We start from the raw sequence: 25,097 nt of genomic DNA, 5'->3' as shown, positions 1-25,097 counted from the left end.
AAGTTTCCTTAACAAATGTTTGTGGAGCTTTTCGAATAATGAGAAAGCCCTCACACACCTGGCCAAGAGCGATTGCGCTGCATCCACATACCTCCAGACACAGGTCTGTCAACACCTTCACTCGGGGCACATTCTTCCAGGTTGAAACTTGGCACGGCAGTTCCAAAGACAAAAGCGATCCCACCAGCATGTGAACCAGATCTCCCTTCCCTTGCTTCCCTCATCCAGCTCCATGCCACAAAACTTAGGGAATCTCGATTTTTTTTTTTTCAGTTTTGTTTTGGGTACAATAAGAAGTGCCGTTGAAAAACAATTTATCTTTGCATGTAAAGGTAGAGGGATATCTTTTGATGTTTGGCAATAGATTTGCTTAAGAACAGAAATGAGTGAAAGGTCTTTTTCAAAAGAGCCAATGTCTGTTCCCTGCGCCCGGCCTGCCCCCCTCCTCTCTCCCCTGCAGATCATAATCACACAGAAAATTGAAACACTGTTCCCCTTAAGGGCTAAATTGATCCTGCCAGTCCCTGGAACAGAACCATGCCACAAATGCGATGCCCTCTTTGGGACAATAGACACCTAGTGCATATTTGGTGAGGATTTGAGGAGGCAGGTGTTAGAGAAAAAGAAACCATGTAGAAAAGGCTCTGCGATTTTTTTGAGACATAGTTTTTGAGAAAATCGTTGCAAGTGGAACACAACTCCGAAAGAACTCACGGCGTCATGGAAATCATTTCCCTCTTGTTCCGAGTCGCTGTGCTGTGCAGCTCTCCAATAGGCAGGGCAGCGTTACAAATGCCCTGCAGGTCCTTCAAGAGCGCATAGTCCCACAGGTGTGCGCAGATAGAAGTTCATGGAGACAAGTCATAGGAAAGATCAGGGCTTTGTCCACCAGCTTTTTGCACCCTTTATTAGTTAAAGGGTAGTGTATCTTGCTCTGCACTTTGTTTAGGTCACCTGGCACGATGTCTTGGAGACTGTCAATATTTACCCATGGAGAGTCATTTCATCCTTTTTTATGGTCTCATGATCTGCCTTATCTGCTATAGGAAGGGGCTTCAAAAATTCATGGTAAAACGGAACAAAAAGATACTGGACTTTTCCCCCCAAAGTTTGAGCCCCTGGTATATGAGCATTTCAGCTTCCTCAAACATTAGATAAAGTGGCAGGGGTGGTTCGGTGGCTGATATTCTGACTTCCACGTGGAGACTTGGGTTGATTCCAGCCATTTCTCCTCAGTATTGACACTTGTTTGTCACTGGGGGCTTGTGTGTTGCCACGGTACCGAGCAGGTTTCTGTGGAGCATCAAGATTAACACAGAATAGGAGAACAGTTCTGGTGACCTCTTCCAGGTTTCGCAGGGATCCAATCACACTGACCATGGTCTTAGTTTTTGTCCTCACGTCTTATTTAATTGTTGTTATTGTTAGAGTCACAATCCAGGATGTATTTCAGTTTGTTGGGCGAGGAGTGTGCGCAATTTCTGAGAACTTAGAAGATTTGTATTTTGGTTTTAAGCAGCTACTCTTAGAATTCGAAGTTGGCCCTTGAACAACATGGGTTTTGTGATAGGTTTATTGTGCCAACCTGGCCAATGTGGGATCAGTAAGGTCACAGTTTGATTGGAGGGCAAAGAGATAAATGGCTCAGTAAGGCCTGCCCACTCTCTCTTGCTCTCGAGTGATTGGACCAGTGTGTGACCACTTTAGCTAGTTCTCTGCCTCAACTTCTGAGCTACACTATCTGTGGGACAGCCAACCCATGGATTGTTTTGTTAGAGCTTAAGGTTTCTTCAAGACCTGCTTCTCCACATTGCTGGTGTGTACAGTGCTTGAGCTTGAGGCTGGTGGATCCTGTGGTCTTGCATTGCTTGAGTTCGATATCCCATCTGGATCTGCTTCACTAAGCTCCTGAACTGCTGACTCTTGGTGACCTGCCCTGTTGTTTGCTGCCTGTGGGCGGACTGCCTGCATTGTGCTCGAGAGAAGACTCAGCTGTCTGCTTCCTTGACCTTGGATCTAGCAGCCTTCGTGAGTTGAAGGACTTCCAGTATATTAACTGTTCCACAGAAGTGAGTTGAGCTGAGCCCTCTGTACTGCTGTGTGGGCAAATTAGCTGTTGTGTTACTTTGCTCTATCTATCTATCTATCTATCTATCTATCTATCTATCTATCTATCTATCATCCATCATCATAAGTCTCCTGCTTTTGCTCCTAGAGAACCCCGCCTAACACGGGTTTGAACTGCGCAGACCCACCTATATGCAGGTTTGTTTGTTTTTAGTAAAAAAAGAAGATATGACATTGCAGGTTGTACCAATTGTACCAATGGCTTGATACATGCCGTAGATTGAGGTCTGCATCCGTGGTTGCCTGCTACGTCAAGATAAGTGAATCCAGCTGAAGGACCACCGTGTGAAAAAATAGAAGAAAGGCAAGGGGATCCATGAAGCCATTGCTGCAGCTACACCTTGGACATTTTTTGGGGGCCTAAATTTGTACCATGGGTTGCCTGCCTCTCCTGCCTTCCTCTCTCTCTTCAATCCCTGCCCCCAGAAAGACTTTATGATGGTCCTCGCCCATTAAACAAAGAGATGATTTTTTTGGAGAGTCAGATTTTTACCTATATGAGGCATAGGTGCTCTTAAGCCCCACCTTACTTCAGGGTCAACTGCAGTTCTTCCTGCTCCTTCTGTTGAGCACCGATGAAGTTGGTAGTGTCCTCTTCCTTCATCCCTCCCCACCCAAAGATCATTGATATAATTTCTTCTTCATGTTTGCCTTTTACATCTAAATGTACATATATTTCTCTTGCTTACTTGATCAATATTAGGTGATCCCTTTTGATTTCTGAATATTTTCACCAACAAAGAACTAAAGATGATCTGACGGTTGCTTCATCAAGAAAGATGTTTATTCCCTGAGCTTCAGCTTCCAATTTCCTTGCTGTAAAATAGGGTTAATAGAACCTTCCCTGAGATGATTGTGATAATCGAATTAGATCACAGAACACAAAATAAAACACCTTGTTAACTGCAATATCTCTGAAAATGTTAAGGACTGTGATAATGTAATAGGTATTCTGGTATGAAAAAAAAGAAAGAAGAATGATATACCTGATTATCTCAATCTTAAGAAGTTCAAAGGTAGAGTAGTCCTAGAATGTCAACGGTGTCACTACTGCTCTGCTACTCAGCTCACTTGTCACTTTCTGAGACGGTAACTACGGGAATAGAAAGCCCTGTCTTTCTCCCTTGGAGTGGCTGGTGGTTGCGTACTGCTAACCTTGTAGTTAATAGCCCAACTCTTAACCACTGTACCACCAGGACCCAGGTTTTTCCATGTTCTCCCTCTGTCATCCTCAGTGTGTAGGGCTTTCATCTTCATGGCTTTATTGTGAGGTAGTAACTTGCCATCAAGCTGTAGCAAGAGACAGCATATTTCACGTTTCTTAATAAGAGCAAGGAGCAGATGTCCCCTCTTATCTCATTGGCTAGAGTTGAACCAAACGTTCATGCAACACCAGTCATTGTCAAGGGAGATGGATACACGAAGAGTCGGGGGATCATCACCTGGAACTGGGGAGAAGCCTTTCCCAGCTCTACCAAAAAAGAAGCCAGGAAGGATGCCTTTGTGCAAGATGCCCTATGGTATCTTCTGCTCGTCTCTAAATGATGAAGCTGCTACTTTAGTTTACTACCACCTCCTTTCTTGCTTCCTTCATTATTCATGGTTAAATTTTAGGCCTTATATATTCATTCTGCCTTATAGCCATAATCTTTATATAAAGTTAGTCTTATAGTGAATTCAGGACTTGCTGTTAGAATTTTTTTGTTTGTTTGCCAAGGTTTCTTCATTAAGTTTTGGGTTGCTAGATGTTAATGCTGTAGCAATTTTCTTCAGGAATGGTGAAGGGGAGGGAGGGAACCAAATTCTTTGGGTTCTTGCATGTTCAAAAAATGTTTGTCACTCATTTTTATATTTTTACCATAGTTTGGGTATAAAATCCTTGGCCTCAATTTACTTCACTGACGTTTTTAATCTCCATGAGGGAGGGGTGAGGGATGTGGATTGAAAACTATGTCCATGGTTTTATTTTGCTCTTTGGGGATTCTAGTTATGCACAAGTTTGACTTTTATGACCTCACTTTCATATGAACTTAGTTATCTACATTTCATTTTTCCCATTCAAGTATAATTTCTTTCAAGTCCCCATGAGACAAGATTTAAAGATATCCCAAATGTCCAACTTTTCCAAGCTGTTGTCCAACTCTATCAACTCTAAAATCTACTCTTCCTTTTTTTCTGTCCCTTCTTTAAAACAAAAACAAACAAACCAAACAGTTTCAACTCATAGCCTCCCTATAGAACAGAGTAGAGTTACCCTTGTGGGTTTCCAAGGCTGTCACTCTTCATGGGAGCAGAAAGCCTCATCTTTCTCTTGCAGAATGGCTAGTCGTTTCAAACTGTTGACCACTATGCCACTATAACTCCTCTGTCCTGTCTTAGGGTTTTATAATTCACAGAATTTATGAAAATTCAAGGAAGTGCATTTTCACACACAACTGTGGAAGCAGGCAAGTCCTAAATCTGTGGGTTGGGTATTAATCTGGAACATTCTACTCATTCATGTGGTTGAAGGGGCAGGAAAACTCCAATTGGCTGCTGGCCCACAGGTTGTGGAAGCTAGTGACACTGGTCAGTTGACAGGCTGCTGGCTCAAGTTCCAAAAAAAGCATAGACTAGCAAGCCATTGCAGGATCTAAAACAAGAGAGAGATTTTTGACAAAGTATTACTACGTATTTGACCATACCCTCAAGGAAAGTAAGGAGAGATGACTGGAGTCATATCTTCTAGTAAGATGGTGACTCAAGATAGACTCTACCCTAATCCTGCTTAATTAAGATAATGGACACCCAAAAAAACCAAGCCAAACCAAACAAAGCACACTCATCATCATCATCAAGTCGATTCTTGCCCTGGTAGCATAGTGGGCTACTCATTGGACTGCTAACCACAAGATCAGCAGTTTGAAACCACCAACAGCTCCTCAGGAGACTTTCTACTCCCATAAAGACTTACAGTCTCTGAAACCCACCAGGGCAGTGCTACTGTGAAACACAATGGACACTCCAAAATGGACCACAGAAGCTGAGATTTACAATACAACACAGAACGAAAGACTATGGCTAGAAGGGCCATATGAACTAACTCACTACAACGCTGTCCACTTGGCCCATTTGTATCTCTCATGACCTTTACTTTGCTTTCAGCAGCGCGTATTTATTTATTTTTAGGGGAACAGCTCCTGTATCTTCATTTTTCATTTTCCCTTCCATTTAAAAGTCCTGTCAATATATAACGAGCCCTGGTGGTGGAGTGGGTATGCATTGAGCTGCAACCCATATGATTGGCAGTTCGAAATCACCAGCATCACCAGGCTTCTACTCTCATAAACATTCCCAGACCACACAGGGGCTGCTGCGAGCCAGCATTGACTCAATAGCAGCAAGTTTGGTTTGGTCACTACATAAGTCATCTTTATTGCTTTGCTTACTTTACTAGAGCTCTTGTATATGAACTTAGAATTGTTTTTTTTTCTTATATAGCCATCTACTTCTTTTTGTTTTCATATCATTGTATTTGACCCAGTTTTAATCTGTTCCGTGTCATTTCCCCCTGCATCCCTATCTTATTTTTGTTCTTTTGTAGACTTGTAATCCCCCCTCTTTTTCTAGTCATCTTTAGTTATTTTTAATTAAAAGATCACTTTATTGGGGCTCGTACAACTCTTATAACAATCCACACATCAGTTGTGTCAGGCACATTTGTAAATATGTTGCCGTCCTTTTTCCCTAGCCATTTACTTTCTATCGGACTCTCAGCATCAGCTCCTCTTTTTTTCCCTCCCCACCCCCACCCTTGCGGCCCCTTGATAAATTATTATTTCTAGTCATCTTTCAATGAGGAAAGTTCTCTCTGGGTCCGCTATTTGTACAAGTTTTCTACGGCAGAGGGACCAACGATGTGTCCCCGCCTAACAAGTGTTGTCTTTCTGACATAGGCTCCATGTGTGAGCCTTCGGTGTGAGTGTGTCCTTCTAATGTGTTCTTGCCTTTCCTTGAGGCTGTTTTCCCAAACTGTGGCTTGCGCTTGTGATTTCTTATTGGAGTGCAATGACCTGCTGGGTTTTGTGGCAAGTTCACTCAGGGAAGCTCCTTTTCCAGCGCACACCCCCGTTCACACGGTGCCAAGGAGTTTCTGGGTGGTTTTTCTTTTCCTCACTCTCTCTGGTCTCTCTTCCTGTCCCAGGACGAGCCTGCTTTGGGAACCCTCCTCTGTTGATCGGTCAGGTGCTTTCTTTTGACATCTTTCCGCAACCCGCTGGAACAGTGACATGGGATTCCATGCCACTTGGAAAGATGCTGAGTTTTTCAGATTTTCAGAGCCTCTCCGGAGAGCTTCAGATGCTGGGAAAGATGGGTCTGCGTGGAATCTTTTCCTCATGGATGTATCTAGAGCTACATTATAGCTTCCCGCTCTCCCGACCATGAAAGCATGGCTACATCTGTAGTCTTTAACGAAGAACAAGGTCCAATTTCCTGCTAGCCCTCGACATCCCCAATCCAGCCAATCGTCGGAATCACACAAGTTATACAAGTTCCTGCAGGGCCAGACCGTGTGTACGCATCCAAAACGGCCAGCACAGTGACACGTGCACTCCGAGCTCGGGAGTGCAGACATCCACAATCAAGGTGTCGGCCAGGCCGCATGCCCTCTGACGTCTCCAAGGGAGACTCTTCCTTCCTCACCCACCTTTTGGAGACTTCAGGTGTCCCTGGGATCGGCAGCACAACTGTCGTTTCTACCTGTGTCTTCCAGGGGTCTTCTTCTCTGTGTTCTTGTCTTCACTGCCTCCGCCTCTTACAAGGACACTTTTTATTGAGTTTAGAGTCCACGGAGTAATCCGGGATGATTTCATCTCAAGATTCTTAATTTTGCCGAACAAAACAAATGAGTGAAATTACCTTGACCATTTGTGTGAGGATTCCTTTCCTGGAAACCCTGACTTTCTGGAGTAGGCACTTGGGTAAGCTTGGGAGAAAATAGCAAGTAAAACTCCAGGGGGAGAAAGAACTTAAAGCAGCAGTTCTCAACCTGTGGGTCATAACCCCTTTTGGGGGTCGAAAGACCCTTTCACCAGGGTCACCAGATTCGTAAAAGTAGCAAAATAACAGTGATGAAGTAGCAATGAAAATAATTTTATGGGTGGGGGGCCACCACACATGAGGAACTGTACGAAAGGGTTGCAGCATGAGGAAGGTTGAGAACCACTGACGTAAAGGGCAAGAGGTTCATAGAGTCACAGCTATCGGTGAAGGTGATGTTCTGGGGGGGGAGAGACTCATGGACATTGTTTTCACGTGGAATGCTCTGTTCTGTGCAATGTGCCTTCTGCATTACTCTGCGAATATGAATAGCCACGGAAATCACAATGAAGATTGCTTGCGTGGATTTCCTTTGGAAACCAGCGAAGGATATGGACTTCATTAAATCCCATAATTACATGTGATTAAATATAAAACAGTGATACTTATAAGTCCAGTAAGGTTTCAGGCCTGTCTCTGCGGTGGGAGATGTCTCTGGAGACGGATCTTGAGTTGAATCTTTTTTAAAAACAATTCTTCTTGTGAATTGGGTGACTGAACTGAGTCTTAAAGGTTAGGCAGGCTGTGAGAGAGACAAGGAATCTGCGGCCCTGAGAATAACATTGCTAAGGGCAGGGGTCCGCCTGGTGAACTTGAAATAGGAAATGGATCGTCTGGTCTGGCTGGACTGCTCCTGAGTTTAGGTAGAAGTTCAAGATTGTGAAGTAAGTTTTTACTGGTAAGTAACTAGTAGGACTCTCCTGACAAAAGCTGTGGATCTCAGTAAAGGGTGCGTCTTCCACAGCCTTTGAGACATTCCTGGACTCCATAGTTAGGTTTGGCATTCATTTGGTACTGACGGTTGCCTTAACAAAGCTTAAAATTCCCACCCACCCCACCCCTTTCTATGGATTGAAGACAGGAAGGAGTCATGGAAGATCCGTTAAGAATACAGAGAGGGACCACCAGTGGCTAATTGATGCCAATGGAGTCAAATCAGGAGATCATTTTGTGAAGCATGGCTCCGTCAATTGAACCAAACACGTCCAGGCAGCGTGTGTGTATGTGTGTGTGTGTGTGTGTGTGTGTGTGTGTGACATTCATCACTCTGGATTTGTGATTGGTGGGGAACACTGACTTAGACTGCGGGAGATTGAGCAGGAGGGGAACAGTGAGAAGATGGAGGCAGGCTGACCAGTGTGACTGCGAACGCAAGAAAGCCAATAGCCCCTTCCAGCAGGGCCTCCAGTCAAGTAACTGTGTTACCAGGCAGGGAAGATTGACCTCCAGGCAGCTGAGAGACAGGGACTAGTGATGGGAGGCTGAGTGGCCCCAGGATACTGGAGGAAGTGGGCCGGATCTGGGCCCCTTGACAGGAGTAGAGCCATTCTTCTGAGGATGTCCTGCAGTAGGTGGTTCTGTGAAGAAGAGGGTCAGGGGGGGGCAGCAGAGCCTTGGCCCCTAAAACAAACAGTTACGGGTTCGGGATATTTTGTGCTCTGGTGTATAGGAGAGGCTTATTTGTTGGAGAAATGTGAATTCTGCACCAACTAGAGACTGAGCAAAATATTAAAGGGCAATATGCGCTGGATATATTTTGATTTCTAAAATTCCTGAGGTGAAGAATGACTGAGTTAAACAGCCTTTGCTGAGAGAATAGGCAACTGAGTAGTGCTATGACAGGGTTGGCAAGCCAAGACCAATGGGAACCAGCCTTGGCCAGTGGGCGTGGCCCAGGAGAGCACGTGCGTAGGCTGATGGGGAGAGCCACTCCCCAGGGTGATGCCCATCTCCAGACATTTCCCAAGAGAAGCTGGATATAGTAGAATTTTAAGTGACCCCCCCAGGGAGCTGAGAATTTAAAAAACATATTTTTGAATGCCGTGTGATTAAAACGGAAATCCCCACTGGCAATCATGGCCCTGGGCCATCACTTTGCAGCCCCATTTACGTGAGAGCTAAGGAACCACTTTGTGTGGCCTTTCGGTGGTCAGCTTTCATTGTGGATGGCCACTATGATGGAGGATAATTACATCCGAGGGATATCCTTCAAAAATAGAATATTTTTTCAAAAGTATGTATTAATTTTTTTTAACCGGACAACCATGTCACCTTCAATGTACTCTCCATTACACTTAGTGCATTGGTCAAATCTGCGATTCCACTCTTGGACACATTTTTCAAACTCATCTGTTTGAATGACTGACAGCACGACCCTCATTTTTTTTGCTTCATCTCTCCGGTTCTCAAATCGCTGTCCCTTCATGTTCCTCTTCATTCTCAGAAACAAAAGGAAGTCGCATGGAGTGAGGTCAGGTGAGTCAGGTGCAGGCGAGGGGTGGTGGTGGGGGTTGTAGGTGGTAAGAGAGGCATGCTATTTTTTGCCAAAAACTGGCACACTGAGCTGCGTGAACTGGTGTATTGTGGTGGCTTAACCAGTCCCCTGACTGCCACAAATCAGGCCTTTTTTTGTTGCACATTCCCAGAGGAAAAAGCTGAATTAACAGTCTGACCTGGTGGCATGAACTCCAAATGCTCTGCAAGTCAGCGTTTTTGCCTGTTTGGGAAGTTGACGGACATTCAGAATGAGGTTTATCAACAATTGACATTTCCCCTTTATTGAAACAAGAAAACCACTTGTAAACTTGAATTTTCCCATAGTGCTGTAGCTGTGTCCAACGTCACAACTGTTTCTGCAGTCTTTTTTCCCGAGCAGGAAATCAAAATTTCACAGTTGCACGCAGTTTTCTTAAATTGGCTACCACAAAAAAAGAAGTTGAGCTAAACTACCTTTGTGAAAAACTCACTGTGACCAGAGAGAGCCTTCCCAGGTGACACCGCTGGATGCACTAACGCAGAGTGAGTTACTCAGGGCTCACCTAGTGGGAAAAATATGTACTGTGAAAATTCCGCTCAGCCCAGCTCAAATTTTTTTTTGGGGGGGGTTACCTCCTCGTATTTCTTCACCAGTTGAAATTCGAGAGATGTTTTCCTGACTCGGTGACAAATAGATAACATTAAAATACATTTATGACCAAGTGTTAGACTTTCAACATTTGAAACAAACGCTAATCGCTGTTTCATGTTTGTACTTCATTTGTGTACTTATGGGGAGTTGGGAAAGATTTATGTTACAGTATATTGAGGCAGACTTTTCCTGTTACCTTGGGATTTGTGACTGGAGCCTACGATGAAGACAAGGAGTCCTCCCGTACACTCTGTGACAAATAGCTGGAGTAGATACTTCCTTCGGGGCTCAGTAAGTGGTGACCAAAATGCTTTGACTATTTTAAACTATTGTCCTCAACTTCTAGATTTATAAGTAGAGTCATGGGTTTGAGAAGAGAAAGAAGAGAATATTACAGTGGTGAGTTGTAAGCCAAATGGGCAACATAGTCACTTGTCCTTCTCTTCCCTGTGAAAAGGGCACTACATGGAAGGTCTGGGAAGGTCAGGGGGAGACTCTCAACACACACTTGGCTAGAGGTTGGAGGAGGCCTTGGGCCCTACTTGGTCATGAATCATGAGTAGGGTGTTGGAGATTCTGTGGTGTAGCTGGTTCCATATCAGACTCCTAACCACAATTTACCAATTCTAACCCACTAGCCCCCAAACTTATTTGGTCTACCATCCTCTTTTTTTGGGGGGAGGGGTCACTGCCCTCCTGGGTATCTGCTTTTGCAGCCCCTCTCACGCCGCTGCCCCTACAATTATTCCGGTGTTTCTCAGGGGTGGTATTGTCCACTTTGGGAAACCCTCACAGCTGCTGACCAGCTGCTCCAAGGGAGAGATGAGACTCTGCTCCCATAACGATGTAGAGCCTCAGAAACCTGCAAGGCAGCTCACCTCTGCCCTCTAGGGCTGTCCTGAGTGGCCGTGAGTGAGATGAATAGAGCTACATGAGGTAAGGGAAGGGGGAAGCTTGGCCTGGGTCCCTGATGTGTCAGGGCATCTGTGAATTCTGGAACTGGTGGCTGCTGCTTCTCTTACTATGGCAGCCTGAAAAAGCTGAGAGAGAAAGGACAACAGGAGGAGGTGTCTGAGAAGACGGGGAAATGCCCCACCCTGCCACCCTGCCAAGAGGAGCTGGAAGAAGTAGTAGCTCTCACAACTCCACAGAAGAAGCTCAGAGTGTAGAAGGCAAGGCACGCATGTGGGGGTGTGCTATGTGGCATCTAGTGAGAAGCGGTATGGCGAGCAGTGTAGGGGCATGGATCATGGCAGAGCGAAAATGAAGACATGTTGGTGCCCAGTCCTCTGCTCCTCCAGCAGCCTCCGCACATTCTCAGCCATGGACAGAGCTGGAGTGAAGGTACACATCGCTTCAACTTGATGGAATGCGCCGTCGCCCACTAATCAGTCCCAACTCTTAGGGACTGTATAGGACAGAGCAAAGCTGCCCTATGGAGATTTTAGGGCCGTGCTTTCCCTGAAGCAGACGGCCACGTCTTTATCCCACAGACAGACTGGGAGCTTTGAGTGGCTGACCTTGTATGTAGCAGCCACGTGCTGTAGTCACTGTATTACCTGGGCTCCTTCACCACCTGTGTGGAGACCAGCGAATTGGTGAAGACCATCAACAGCAGAGAAAACAAGACCTAGCTAGGATGGAAACTTGAACTCATAGGCAGCCATGCTCATAGGCAATCTCTGCCACTCCCTCCTGCTACAAGGATGTACTACAACAAGATGTACCAGTCACAGTGTATTGCCTTGGTTGGTTGAATAATGTCCCCTGCCCCCAACTCCATGTCCTCTCAGAACCTCAGTTCATGACCTTATTTGGAAATTGGATCTTTGCAGATGTGATAAAAAGTCTTGACCTAGAACTGTCATGGATTTCGGGTGGGCCATAAATCCAATGATTGGAATTTTTATAAGACAAAGGAGAGGGAAATTTAGGCCAGAGACAGGATCGCTCACAGGTAAGAGACCCATGTGATGAAGGAAGCAGAGATTGGAGTGTCGCAGACACAAGTCCTGGGACACCCAGAATGCTGGCAACCACGAGAAGCCAGGAGAGAGGCATGAAACAGGTGAGCCGGGGAAGCGCCGAGTTTGCCAACATCTAGACTTGGATCTGCTGGTGTTCCTGACAGTGAGATGATCCGTTTCGGCTATTTGAAGCCATCCTGCTTAAGGGAATGTCTTATTGCAGCCCCAGGACCTATGACACCTCCTCTCCACCTGATCTGAGTGGAGCTGGGGGTGGGGAGAGAAAAGACCCAGTCCCTGCTCCATCCAAGTCTTCACCTGGAGCCTGGCTGGTCATGGGGAGAGGGAAGGGAAAGAACTTTAAATGGGATGCGAAACTGGAATGTTAAAAAATTAATAGGTTTGGGTCCTAAGTAGTGGATGGTGACTCTTCTAATAACTGAAAATGATTGGAAAGTTATGAACTCTGTCCAGATGTTATTAAGGGAGAGTAGGGCCTGATTCACTGGGGCACAGCTGTGATTGAGGGAAACAAAGCCGTTTCAAGTTTAGGTTGCACCAGGGCAACCTGTGCAATATGTATACAATAGAGTGGAAACAGTATCAATATCAAAGTCTGACGTGGGTTTGAATCCTTTCCATGGGATTTTTGGCAGATTACAGCCCACACAGTTTCCTTAACTGTAAGATGGGGATGGGTGGACGGATGCACCTTCCTGGGCTTTCAGGAGAACGAAACAATTAAGTTTAGGAAGTACTGGCAGCAGAGATCCTGTGAAAGGAGAGGTGATTATTAAACCTACAGTTAAATTGAGTCAATCAAGGATTAAAGGCCCATGTCGTTCTCAGAGGCAGTTTGTCGTAGTTGGAGGTGTTGAAGAATCTCATTAAGTATTTGATGTCTTCTCAACCCCAAACCATCTTTCTCAATGGACTCGAGGGCAGTGTACATTTTCAAAGCCCTTTTTCAAAATGCTTAATTTGGAAGTTTCAATGTGTCTAACTGGAAGCGGTGCTGGGGAACCCCGGGCTGGCAGAGAAAGCGCTGCTTGTTCTAGTGAGAAAGACAAGGAAGCCCTGAAGAGGAGATCTGAGGCAGGGCTCCTGCCAGCCTCCTCACGCACCACCCACGTTTCACTGGAAAGGCCCTCTGAATAACATACTCTGGACCATGGGAGCCCATTTCTTGGCAACGCTGGCCCTGTGGCGTTTGGCAGGAAGGGTTTTTCGTGGTGCCAGCACAAGCCTCTGCCACTCTGGGCTGGCTGTCCTGTCTGCTCCTGGTCCCTGCCCCACCCCCAAACCCAAGGACTGTTGTTTACACAATGGCCATTGTAGCTCACCCCTTCTCCTTGGCATGGTCCTAGCCCTCTCTGTTCTCCAGCGCAGACACAGAGGAAGAGGTTTGCTCTGAGAGGGCCCCAGCTTCGGCATTGTTCAGTACTCATCTCATCCTGCTCTTTTTATCTCTCTTTTTCCATTGTCTCCATTATTTCATGGCCCACTAAAGACCAAACAAACAACCCCAAACTCACTGCCATTGGGTTAGTGCCAATTCCTAACACCTCTGTAGGACAGGGGAAAACTGTCCTTTTGAGTTTCCAAGACTGTGACTCTTTATGGGAGTCGAAAGTCCCCTCTTTCTCCCATGGAGGGGATGGTGGTTTTGAACAGCTGACCTTACAGTTAGTCCAGCACCTGTCCACTACGCAACCTGGGCGATAATTGTATATTCCCCTTGCTGGCATGAAACGAGGTGGTTGTTGCAGAGCTCTGCAGGGTTAGTAAGAAGAGTGGGTTCCTCATTAGGCTGCTATCCATAAGGTTAGCAGTTCAAAACCAACAGCCCCTCCATAGTGGAAAGATAAAGCTTTCTACTCTCATCAAGAGTTACGGCCGCACTCCGAATAGCCAATACACAGAGTGAACCATACGGCTGATCCCACTAGGAGACACGACATCCCTCGCTGACCCATGGCCCTACAGAGGACAACACTGGAGACTCAGTGTTGGGATTGGCTCAGTCTGACCACACCACACCGGGGCAAACACTAAAGGTGTGCAGCAGAGCAATGGGGGGAGCAGAGCAGGGAGCTCCTGAGGGAGTGCAAAGGACAGACTCTGGGGCCAGAGTGTGGCACTCCATCGGGCTTGGCTGGAGGACATGTCTAGAAGTCAAAAATCAGACTTTGACCTATTTACAGGTTTTTCTTTCTTTTTTTCCTATTTTAATTAAAAATAAAAATTTATTATTTTCTTGGCCATTGGCTTTCTTTTTTGTTGTCATCGTTGTGTTCTCTTGCCACTTTTCTTGCTGTGTCTTGTTTTTTTTGGTGCATATTATTATCTCTGTAGATCTATCTAGATAAGAAAGGCTGGAAGATCAGTCTAGAGGAGAAAAATAATGGGACTGATGGTTCCAGGGGGACATGGGAGAGAGGGAGGCGGGGGAAAGGGGGTGGTGTTGACTAACCCAGGGACAAGGGAGCAACAAGTGATCTGAAACTAGTGGCAAGGAGTGTGTGAGAGGCCTGATAGGGATTCAGCAAGGGCAAGGTAACTGAGAGAATTACTAAAACCCAAATGAAGGCTGAGCATGATAGTGGGACAAGAGGAAAGTAAAATGAAATAGAGGAAAGAAGTAGGAGGCAAAGGGCATTTATAGAGGTCTAAATACAGGCATGTACATATGTAAATATATTTATATAGGATAGTGGGGAAATAGATCTATGTGCATATATTTATAGGTCTAGTATTAAGGTAGCATATGGACATTGAACCTCCACTCAAGTACTCCCTAAATGCAAGAACACTTTGTTCTATTAAATTGGCATTCCATGAATGCTCATCTTCCCAGCATGATCGCTGAAGACCAATGTGTGCATAAGCACATGTGGTGAAGAAAGCTGATGGTGCCCGGCTATCAAAAAAATATAGTGTCTGGGGTCTTAAAGGCTTGCAGATAAACAAGCAGCCATCTAACTCAGAAGCAACAAAGCCCACATGGAAGAAGCACACCATCCTGTGTGACCACAAGGTGTCGAAGGGATCAGGTATCAGGCATCAAAGAACAAAAAATCATATCATTGTAAATGAAGGGGAGTGCAGAGTGGAGACTCAAAGACCATTTGTAGGCAACTGGATACCCCCTTACAGAAGAGTTGCAGGGAGGAGAGGAGCCAGTCAGGGTGCAGGGTAGCAACGATGAAACATACAACTTTCCTCTAATTCTTAAATGCTTCACCCACTCACCCCCAATATCATGATCCCAATTCTACCTTACAACTCTGGATAGACCAGAGGATGTACATTGGTACAGTTGGTACAGATAGGAACTGGAAACACAGGGAATCCAAGACAGATGAACTCTTCAGGACCAGTGGTGAGAGTGGTGATACTGGGAGGATGGAGGGGATAGAAAGGGGAAACAGATTACAAGGCTCTACATATAGCCTCCTCCCTGGGGGAATGGACAACAGAAAAGTGGGTGAAGGGAGACATCAGACAGTATGAGATATGACAAAATAATAATAATTTATAAATTATCAAGGGTTCATGAGGGAGTGGAGAGTGGGGAGGGAGGGGGAAAATGAGGAGCTGATATCAAGGGCTCAAGTAGAAAGCAAATGTTTTTTTTTAATTAAAAAATTTTTTTCAAGTAACTAGTGGCTTTATTACCATCTCCACTGCCAGTCTCTACTTTTTTTTTTAAAGCAATTTATTAGGGGCTCATACAACTCTTATCACAGTCCATACATATAAATACATCAATTGTATACAGCACATCTGTACATTCTTTGCCCTAATCATTTTCTTTTTTTTCCTCCTCTTTTCTTTTTTTACATTTTATTAGGGACTAATACAACTCTTATCACAATCCATACATATACATACATCAATTGTATAAAGCACATCTGCACATTCTTTTCCCCAATCATTCTCAAAGCTTTTGCTCTCCACTTAAGCCCTTTGCATCAGGTCCTCTTTTTTTTCCCCCTCCCTCCCCACTCCCCCCTCCCTCATGTGCCCTTGGTAATTTATACATCGTTATTTTGTCATATCTTGCCCTATCCGGAGTCTCCCTTCCCCCCCTTCCCTGCCATCCCTCTCCCAGGAAGGAGGTCACATGTGGGTCCTTGTAATCAGTTCCCCCTTTCCAACTCGCTTGCCCTCCACTCTCCCAGCATCGCCCCTCACACCCTTGGTCCTGAAGGTATCATCCACCCTAGATTCCCTGTGCCTCCAGCCCTCATATGTACCAGTGTACAACCTCTGCCCTATCCAGCCCTGCAAGGTAGAATTCGGATGATGGTAGTTGGGGGGAGGAAGTATCCAGGATCTGGGGGAAAGCTGTGTTCTTCATTGGTACTACCTCGCACCATCATTGACCCATCTCCTCTCCTGAACCCCTCTGTGAGGGGATCTCCATTGGCCGACACTTGGGCCTTGGGTCTCCACTCTGCACTTCCCCCTTCATTCAATATGGTATATATATATATATACATACACACATATACATATACACATATATACATATACACACATATATCTTTTTTTTTTTTTGCATGATGCCTTATACCTGGTCCCTTGGCACCTCGTGATCGCACTGACTGGTGTGCTTCTTCCATGTGGGCTTTTTTGCTTCTTAGCTAGATGGCCGCTTGTTCACCTTCAAGCCTTTAAGAAAGCAAATGTTTTGAGAATGATGATGGTAACAAATGTGCAAATGTGCTTGACACAATAGATGAATGTATGGATTTTAATAAGAGTTGTACGAGCCCCCGATAAAATGATTAAAAGAAAAAAGAGTTACAGCCTCAGAAACCCACAGGGGCAGTTCTACCCTGTCGTACAGGGTGTAGGGTAGCTCTGTGTTGGAACCCACCTGATTTTTCGGTGGGTGCTCTGAGCTTTTTTCTGCCTATGAGTGGTTGGCTTGTCGTTGGTCATGGCTGATGGGAGGATAGCATGGAGAATAGGGTTGCAGAAGCTTCCAATCTGCACTCAAGGGAGGGGCATCTTAGAGTTCTAGAATGAGAGCCGTTTGCTTCTTGAGGAGCAGCACACTCTTCAGTGGTGGTGCTGGGTCTCCAACATCCTGTATGAGCCCCAAGTGCCTTGGAGGCCGAGGAAGGAGGAAGAAGACTGAAAGGTGAATGAGACTGTAACTATTGATCACCAACTCTGTTTGCCATCCCATATTCTTGCTGAGAGTGTTGCTCTCCTTTTGGTAGCTTATGTAGACAGATTTTGTGAGTAGCTGTATTGTCGTTCAAGTATCTTAATAGCTCATACTCAAGCAGTGCTCCCCCTGTGCCAGCACTGTGCCAAGCCCTGACATGTAATGGCTCTTTTCATCTTTACTACAAACCCAGGAGGTATGTAATATCATCTTCACTTTCATACGGGGAAACTGAGGCATGTAGTCATTAAGTTAACATTCTGAAGAAAGCCAGCTCTTAAGCCCTGGAATTATAGTTTCTTTTTCTCTTCCCGTCTTCCTCCCCCTCTTCTTAAAGATGAGGACCAGTAAGTGAAGATATGTATGAGTGGAAGGCTCATGGTATTTTGAGTGTTTGTCAGTTTTTTATGGTATCATTTTGGTGTGGTCCTTTTTAATAGGTGATGAGGAGTGGGAAATCCCTTGAGATGGGCACAGAAGGATGCCAAGCTCAATGTGAGAGGTGTGTCCTTGGCAGAGCACCATCTAGGGCCTGGGTGCCATCAGGAGGATTTCCTTCCTTGACCACTCACGCTCGTGCCTGCACTCATTCATGGAGCAAAGCATTATTGAGCCAAGTGACAGGTCTGGGACTCTCTGGTCATTGGGTTCCTCTAGACCAGTGGTCAACAAACTGGCTCAGGAGCCAGATGGGGCTCTTTGGGTACATCCGTGTGACTCTGAAAGAAAATGGAAGAAATTTTAAGGAATATTATTCAGATAGTGGTGATTTCATTTGTTTGTATAATCTCAAATACATGTTAAACTGTTGTGTGGGACAGGATCGGCTCTTCTGTCTCAAAAGTTGGCCAACCCTAGGCTTCTCAGCCATGATGGCATGATTGGCACTTGGAGCCAGGCAGTTCTTTGTTGCAGGGGTCAGCCCTATGAGCTGTAGGATGCTTAGCAGTGACCCTGGCCTCTACCCAGTAGGTAACAGTAGTGGCAATCAAACAGTGTCTTCGGATATTGTCCATATCTTGGGGTGAGGGAAAGATAAGATTTCCCTCCATGAGAGCTCTGCCACCCTAGACATTTTGGGTTACAACCGTCTGCATTTCGGATCTATGCTTAATTGCAAGCATCTGACCTCGATGTCTGTCGTATCTGAAAGTCAAATAGATCTTCGTTTTTGGGGGAGGCAGTAATAAGTAATCTTTTACCACCTTTGTTCACCTAGGTATATGGCCATCCTTCTAAACGACACGGTCATTTGATGCACATTCCTGCCACACAGATTGTGCTTCTTTAGTTCATAACATCTCACATGTCATACCTTACAGGGTGCTCAGGAAATAGCGCATAATATTTGTTGAGCCCTGTCTATTGACATTTTTGGAGTGGAATTTTGCGTAGTTTCCATGTGGATTGCTTGCTGTTGTTGTTTGTTGTGTCAGGTCGATTCCTCCTCCCAGTGACCGCGTGTGCTACAGAAGAAAAATATTTATTTATTTATTTGTAGAGTGGTCTCGGTTGTGCTCTTCGTTCAGCAGATCACTAGGACTACTCACTAGATTGACGCTCATCACCAACTTGTAGGTTAACCATTGAGCCAAAGAGCTTGGGACACGCTGGGACTTTCTGTATTGCTTGCTGTAGTTGTTAGGTGTTAGTCCTTGGGACCGTACGCTCAACAGAACAAAACACTGCCCTGTGCGGCGGCCTGGTCACAGTCACAGCTGTGCCTGAACACGTTGTTGTAGCTACCGTGTCACTCCATTCTGGGGAGGAGCTTCGTCTTTTTGCTGATCCTCTACTTTACCAAGCATGGTGTCCTGGTCTCTCCGAATCACGTGTCCAAATTGTGTGAGACAAAGTCTCATCATCCATGCTTTCACGGAGCATTCTGGCTAGATTTACTTCTTCCATAACTGATGGATTGGTTCATCGGACAGTCTGGGGTGTTCTATATTTCACCAACACCATAATTCAAAGGCATCGGTTCTTCCGTCTTCACGACTCACTGTCCAGTGTTTGCATGCATCCGAGGGCCTTCAAAAAGACCATGGTTTGTGGGTTGGGCATATCTCACTCTTCCAAATGAATCGTTGCTTTTTCACCCTTTAAAATGGTCTTTTGTAGCAGATTCGCCCAATGTGATATGCTATTTGGCTTTTTTGGCTGCTGCTTCCACGGCTGTTGATGGTGGAGCCGAGTGAAATAAGACCCTTCACAAGGTGAATGCCTATTTTCTCCATGTCTAATGATGTAGCTTTTCAGTCCAGTTATGAGGATTCTTCTTTCTTTCTTTGTTATGTGAAGTGGACTCCATGCTGCAGGCTGCAGTCTATAAACTTCATTGTTGCTTACTGTCCCTTAATTGTGTCTGTTAAGATTAAGGTTTGTGTGTGTCGTGTAACTGGGCGCTGATGTGGGGAAGTGACTGACTGCTGATGGAAAGGTTGGTGGCTTGAAGCCAACAATTGCTCAGTGGGAGAAAGATGTGGTGGATGTCGCAATTCCCTTCTGTGACGAGTCAGCCTTGGGGAGCCCATGGGGCAGTTCTACCCAGTACTGTTGGGTCGCTCCAAGTCAGAATTGACTAGATGGACATATGGACAGTGCGTTGTTCGAGTCCTTGTCAAGAGCATTTCAATAAACAGCTTGTCAGTGGGGCTCCCCTCTAGTCTATGTACCCATTCAACAAATATTTTGAAGATGTACCAGCGATAAAATTTATAACCTAAAAAAATTCATAGGCCTGGTTTTTCTCAGAATTCAGCCCTCCCCCAGTTAGTACCTGTCTTCATAATCTTCTATTCTAAAATTTATTATTTCATGTCTTTTTTATTTTTGGTCTTTTGTAATGTGGTTCGCATGTTCTCTCTTGCTGATAGATCTCAGGATAATGTGACCAGTGTGTGCAAGCCAACGGGCCTTCCTCTCTTCCTCGTAACTCCACATGCCGCTGGGTTAGGGAGCGTGCGGGTCCCGTGTTTGGATGTTGGTTCTGTTGGCGGGGCTGAGGCCCAAACTCCCTTGTGCGAGTCTGACTTTGCTGTTACGCACTCCTTTTTGTCTGGACTCTGCGGTGATTCGGGATCTTGTCTGCTCCAGTGTCTTTCCCCCCCCTTTTTCTTGGAAGTGCTCTTAACTCTTGGCTTGTAGATTTTTATTGCTTACTTGATCTGTGGAATTTTTCTTAAGTCACTGGTTTTGAATCAACGGCTGTTATTTTAAGCCAAGTATTTGTGTTTCAGCCTGTGTCTCTTATCTTCTGTGCAGTCTATTAAATTTCTCAACGGCCAGTAAAAGCTGAGTGGGCACTTTGTTAGCTTTGGCAAAGAAAAACATCATTATGATCTGCACATGACTGGAGCAGAGTGGGGCTTAGCTCTTTGGGGCTGGCAGGGTGGTAGGCTGGATTGTCTAGAGCACAGGTCAGGTACGAAGGCTCAGGAACCCTCTGTGACTCTTTCAGCATGGATATGTGGCTCTGGAGAAAATGGAATCAGATTTCAGTGGTGATTTTATTTGTTAACATCTATTTACGGCTCTTGAATAGCTTTTAAATTTGTCGTGAGGGCCAGGACTGGTTCTTCCATCTCAAAAGTTTGACGACCCCTGGTCTAGAGAAACAAAACCAGTGACACACATAAATGTATAAGAAAGAGCTTCTATCAGGAACTAATTTTATATTAAGGAGATGTCCCAGCCCAGTCCAACTTAAGTCCTTGAGTTCCATGCTAGCCAGCGGCCTCTTCAGCCTCACACAGCTGCAGGCTAATGAAGCAGAAGTGGGAAGCAGGGAGATAACACGTCGGTCGGTGCCGTTTCATTCATCTAAGGTCAGTGGGAACTAGGCAAGGGGTCAACAGTCCCCAGAGTCGATGGCTCACATGAAGCCCTCTCTGGAGGCAGACACAGAGTCTCAGCAGGTGTGTTTGTGTGTGGGGGGGCGTGTGACCAGCAAGAGAGAGAGAGAGAGAGAGAGAGAGAGAGAGAGAGAGAGAGAGAGAGAGAGAGAGAGAGAGAGGTTCCCAGTGCCTCCCTTAAAAAAGGGCCACACCCCTAAAGCGGTATCATTAGGTTGTGACCTGATTGATAGGTTGGACTCAACACCTACAATTTCACACGGGGACAAGTTGACATAAACAGGCCTGCCATAGGGGTGGCTACAGGAAAAGAATCATGTTTGGAGAGTCCAATCATCCCTTTTGTCCAGATGACACACTGAGTTCACATCAAGGTGAAGTTGAGTTCTGGCTACATGGGCTGTCTGTCCTGCAGGACAGAGTAGAATGACCCCTACCGTGGTCCCAAGGCTGCAAACCTTTACAGAAACCAACTGCCAAATCTTTCTTCTCTGGAGTGGCTGGTGGGTCCCACCCACCCAACTTTTGGTTATCAACAGTGTACTTTAACGACTGTGCCACCAGTCTCCTTACAGGAGTGAGGTCCCGTTTTTAAAGGATTTGAAAGCATACATTTGAAATGACAGCTTAATGTTCAGAGGGGAAGTTATGATTCACAAGCAGTAGTGTAATTTTGAATAACATGACCTTATTCGTTGACACCAAGTGCCTTCAGTCTTCTGGTTTCTTGGTATTAGTACTGTGACTGAAACCCAGAGGAGTTACAGAGGAGGGGAGCTATTTTGGAATTTCCATTCTGAGGTCCTTGCTTCTATTCTTTTATGTTTTTAGCCGATTTGAAATTACAGTAAAGATCTTGCTATTCAACTTCAATGCTTCTTACAACCATCACCTTCTGGAATAGCAACACATGGAGGAGTAAATTGAAGTGAGAAGCCCTTGAGCTCAATGGAAATACTTCGCACAAAACCCCTGGCTTGACTCGGGGAAGCCGGTATCGCGTCTCCTTTCTTGTGTCAGGCCCAGAACTGATTTGATTTTGGAGAGCTTGACATTTTACTTATCTTCTCTTGGAAACACGTAGCTTTTACTTTTTTCTACAAAAGGAAAGGAGACCCAGAGCTGCAGAAATAGCCCTATACAAAGTAATAGGCCCCGAGGTATGATTAAAGAGGGACACTGAACTGATCCGGGCTGTCCAATAGGAGTTTCTGCAGCGCTGGACATGTTGGCCTTCACTGTTCAATTCAGTAGGCAGCCACCAGCCATGACGGCTTTGAGCACTGGAAATGCATCTATTGTGACTGCAGAACTGAATGTTACATTATATTTAGTTTTAATTAAGAAGTTAATTAAATAATCACACATGAGGACTGGGCATTGTTTTGGATCAAATAGTTCTAGGCCATTAACTTCCTACAGCGACTTTACCAAATGTTCACAAATGTAGTCGGTTAAGCAATTAAAATGATTTCTTTTGGGCCGAAGTGTGGCGTGGCCTCTCACCGGGCTAGGATCAAGGTGTTGTTAGGGCGGTGTCCCTTTCTGAAGTCTCCAGGGGAGGACTTCTTTCTTTGGCCCCTAGAGGCTGTCCGCGCTCCTGGGCTCATGGCTTTCTCCTTCCATCTTCAAAGCTCCTGATGTTGCTCCTCCCCTTTCTTTCTTCCATCGTCCTAGCTTCCTCGAATTCTCTTCTTCTGGGCCACTTCGAAAGTGTGATTCCTCTAGGCCCCCATCCAGGATAATCTCCTTTTCTTGAGTTCTCTTGATTATCAAAACAAAGCCCAAACTCAATGCCATCAAATTCATCCTGACTTATAGCGACCCTCTAGGACAGAGTAGAACTGCGCCTTTACGTTTCGGAGACAGTAAATCTTTACAGGGACAGAAAGCCTCATCTTTCTCTCACAGAGTCGATGCTGGGTTCACACTGCTGACCTTGTTGTTAGCAACCCAACACCGAATCCGTTACGCCATCAACATAAAACAAATCAAGCTCCCTACTATCTAGTCGACCCATGGAGCAGCTGATGGTTTTGAACTGCTGATTTTGCAGTTAGCAACCAACGCATAACCTCAGTGGATGGACATGCGGCTGCAACAATGGCTCAAACCGAACAACAAGAGTCTGGGCAGTGTTTTGTTCCATTGTACATAGGGTTCTGTGAGTTGGAACTGACAACAGAATCTAACAACACTTATTTTACGCATCCTGTCATCTGGTTCTTGTTAATATCAGCACAGGGGCCCTCTGATTTGACTTATGGAACAATGCAAACCTACTGAGTTCACTAATCACCCACACCATCACCTGCAAAGCTGTCTGAGTAAACTCTATGGGAGTGCCCTTTGCTTTATTACCCGTATCCATTTATCAGTACTGAAAAACCTAAATATTTAACTAATTCTCTCAGGTCTACCAAATTCTTTGATTTTAGTTATTGTACTTATCAATCCCAGCATCTCAATTTGGTCCTTTTTAAATAATTTAATTCTTAAATATTTGATTGACATAATATGGCAGCCATGATAATTACATGGCATTTGATGTTTGGACAAACACTGTTCAGGCCAAACAAAATACATCTGATCTAGATTTAGCTCACAGCTCTGGTGTTTGGGGTCTTTGCCTTAAATTTAGGCTTGTCTATCTTTGCCATTTGCCTAGTCTCTGCTCCCCACCTGGCTGTTTCTGACATGTGGTCATCCCCTGGGGTGACACTTCCTTGAGGCTTCTCAGGTTGTCCTTGATGTCAAAGGATCCCTTAGAGAGAGGAGGCAGGCCCATGGCCTTGCTTTCAGAACTTCTTCCAAATGTTGATGCTTGGGAGGCCTGGAGTAGTGTGATCATTTTAGTGGAGGAGAAATGTTTTTGGCAGACTTTAAAAAAATTATTGTTGAAAAGTGGGTATTACAAAATGTATTATTTGATTCGCCAGTGGCTGATACCTGTTTGCATTTTCAGGATTTTTTCTGGTTATTTTAGCTCAAATTGGGTGACCTCAGCTGTTTTGGAAGCTAGTTTTTTTCTTTCTTTCTTTTTCTTATCCCAGTAGACTAATGGGTTAAAACCAGTGTCTTTTTTTTTCTTTTTGGTAAGTATGAGTAACAAAAATTGCCATTTCAACATTTTTCATGTGTAAAATTCAGTGACAGTTACGTTTATCATGCAATTCATCCTTTACTCTCACCCATTTCCAAATCTTCCCATTGAGGGTCAGGTTTTTTTACTTATTTAGGAAAAAAATGTCTTTGGCTGTGCTAGGTAGATCTGTTGTGCCAACATGGCCAATGAACACATGTGAGATTAATTGAAGGGCAAAGAGTTAAATGGCTCGGTGAGCCTGGCCTCCCCTCTCTCTCGCTCTTTGATCATCGGGCCAGTGTGCAGCTGCCTTGCTTGTTCTGTGCCTCCATTTGCAAGCTACACTACCTGTGGGACACCTAACCCATGGACTGTGTTGCTGTCACTTGAGGTTCCTTCAAGACCTGCTTTGCCACACCACTGGAATTTATATCTCTTGAGCTGGGGACTGTCGGACCCTGTCATCTGGCTGATTGTTGGTGACCTGCCTTGCTGTTTGCCGCCTGTGGCCAGGTAGCCTGAATTGCTCTACGGAAGACTGTCCAGCGGCCCTCAAAACTTGAAGGACTGCCAGTGTACTACCTGCCTCATGGAAGTGAGTTGCTCTGAGCCATTTGTACTGCTCCATAGATTAATTAACTGTTTATTATGCTATCTATATAAATATACATAAGATTATTAGTGTCCTGGTTTTGTTTCTCTAGAGAACACTAACACATTTGGTACCATGAGTGCTTCTAGAGAAATAGAATCATAACTATGGGCTTCTGATTAGTCTTCACAGCCCTAATAATGCTATTTCTACACCTAAAGACATGGATTAATCCGCCACTCTGGCTAATCCATGGTGTGGAATAGCGTAGCTCATACCTACAGTATCACCACCGATCGATGA

At 45.1% G+C, this 25,097-nt stretch overlaps 1 protein-coding gene across 4 annotated transcripts in view; it reads left to right on the top strand.

Annotated features, from left to right (window-relative positions):
* Positions 1 to 25,097, top strand: part of CPQ (carboxypeptidase Q) — a 558,535-nt gene that overhangs the window by 35,269 nt on the left and 498,169 nt on the right. Inside the window, exon 1 of one of the 4 annotated variants that reach the window (XM_075549459.1) lies at positions 24,594 to 24,797. The exons of the other annotated variants lie outside the window; for them this stretch is intronic. The gene's annotated coding sequence lies outside the window, so the exon portion shown is untranslated. Of the gene's footprint in view, positions 1 to 24,593; positions 24,798 to 25,097 lie in introns of those variants that run through there. 4 annotated transcript variants of the gene reach the window in all.

This window comes from Tenrec ecaudatus, chromosome 5 (assembly GCF_050624435.1).
Source record: "Tenrec ecaudatus isolate mTenEca1 chromosome 5, mTenEca1.hap1, whole genome shotgun sequence".
Classification (NCBI taxonomy): Eukaryota; Metazoa; Chordata; class Mammalia; order Afrosoricida; family Tenrecidae; genus Tenrec; species Tenrec ecaudatus.
The sequence above is the reverse complement of the archived record's forward strand: the minus strand, read 5'-3'. Positions and strand labels throughout refer to the sequence as shown.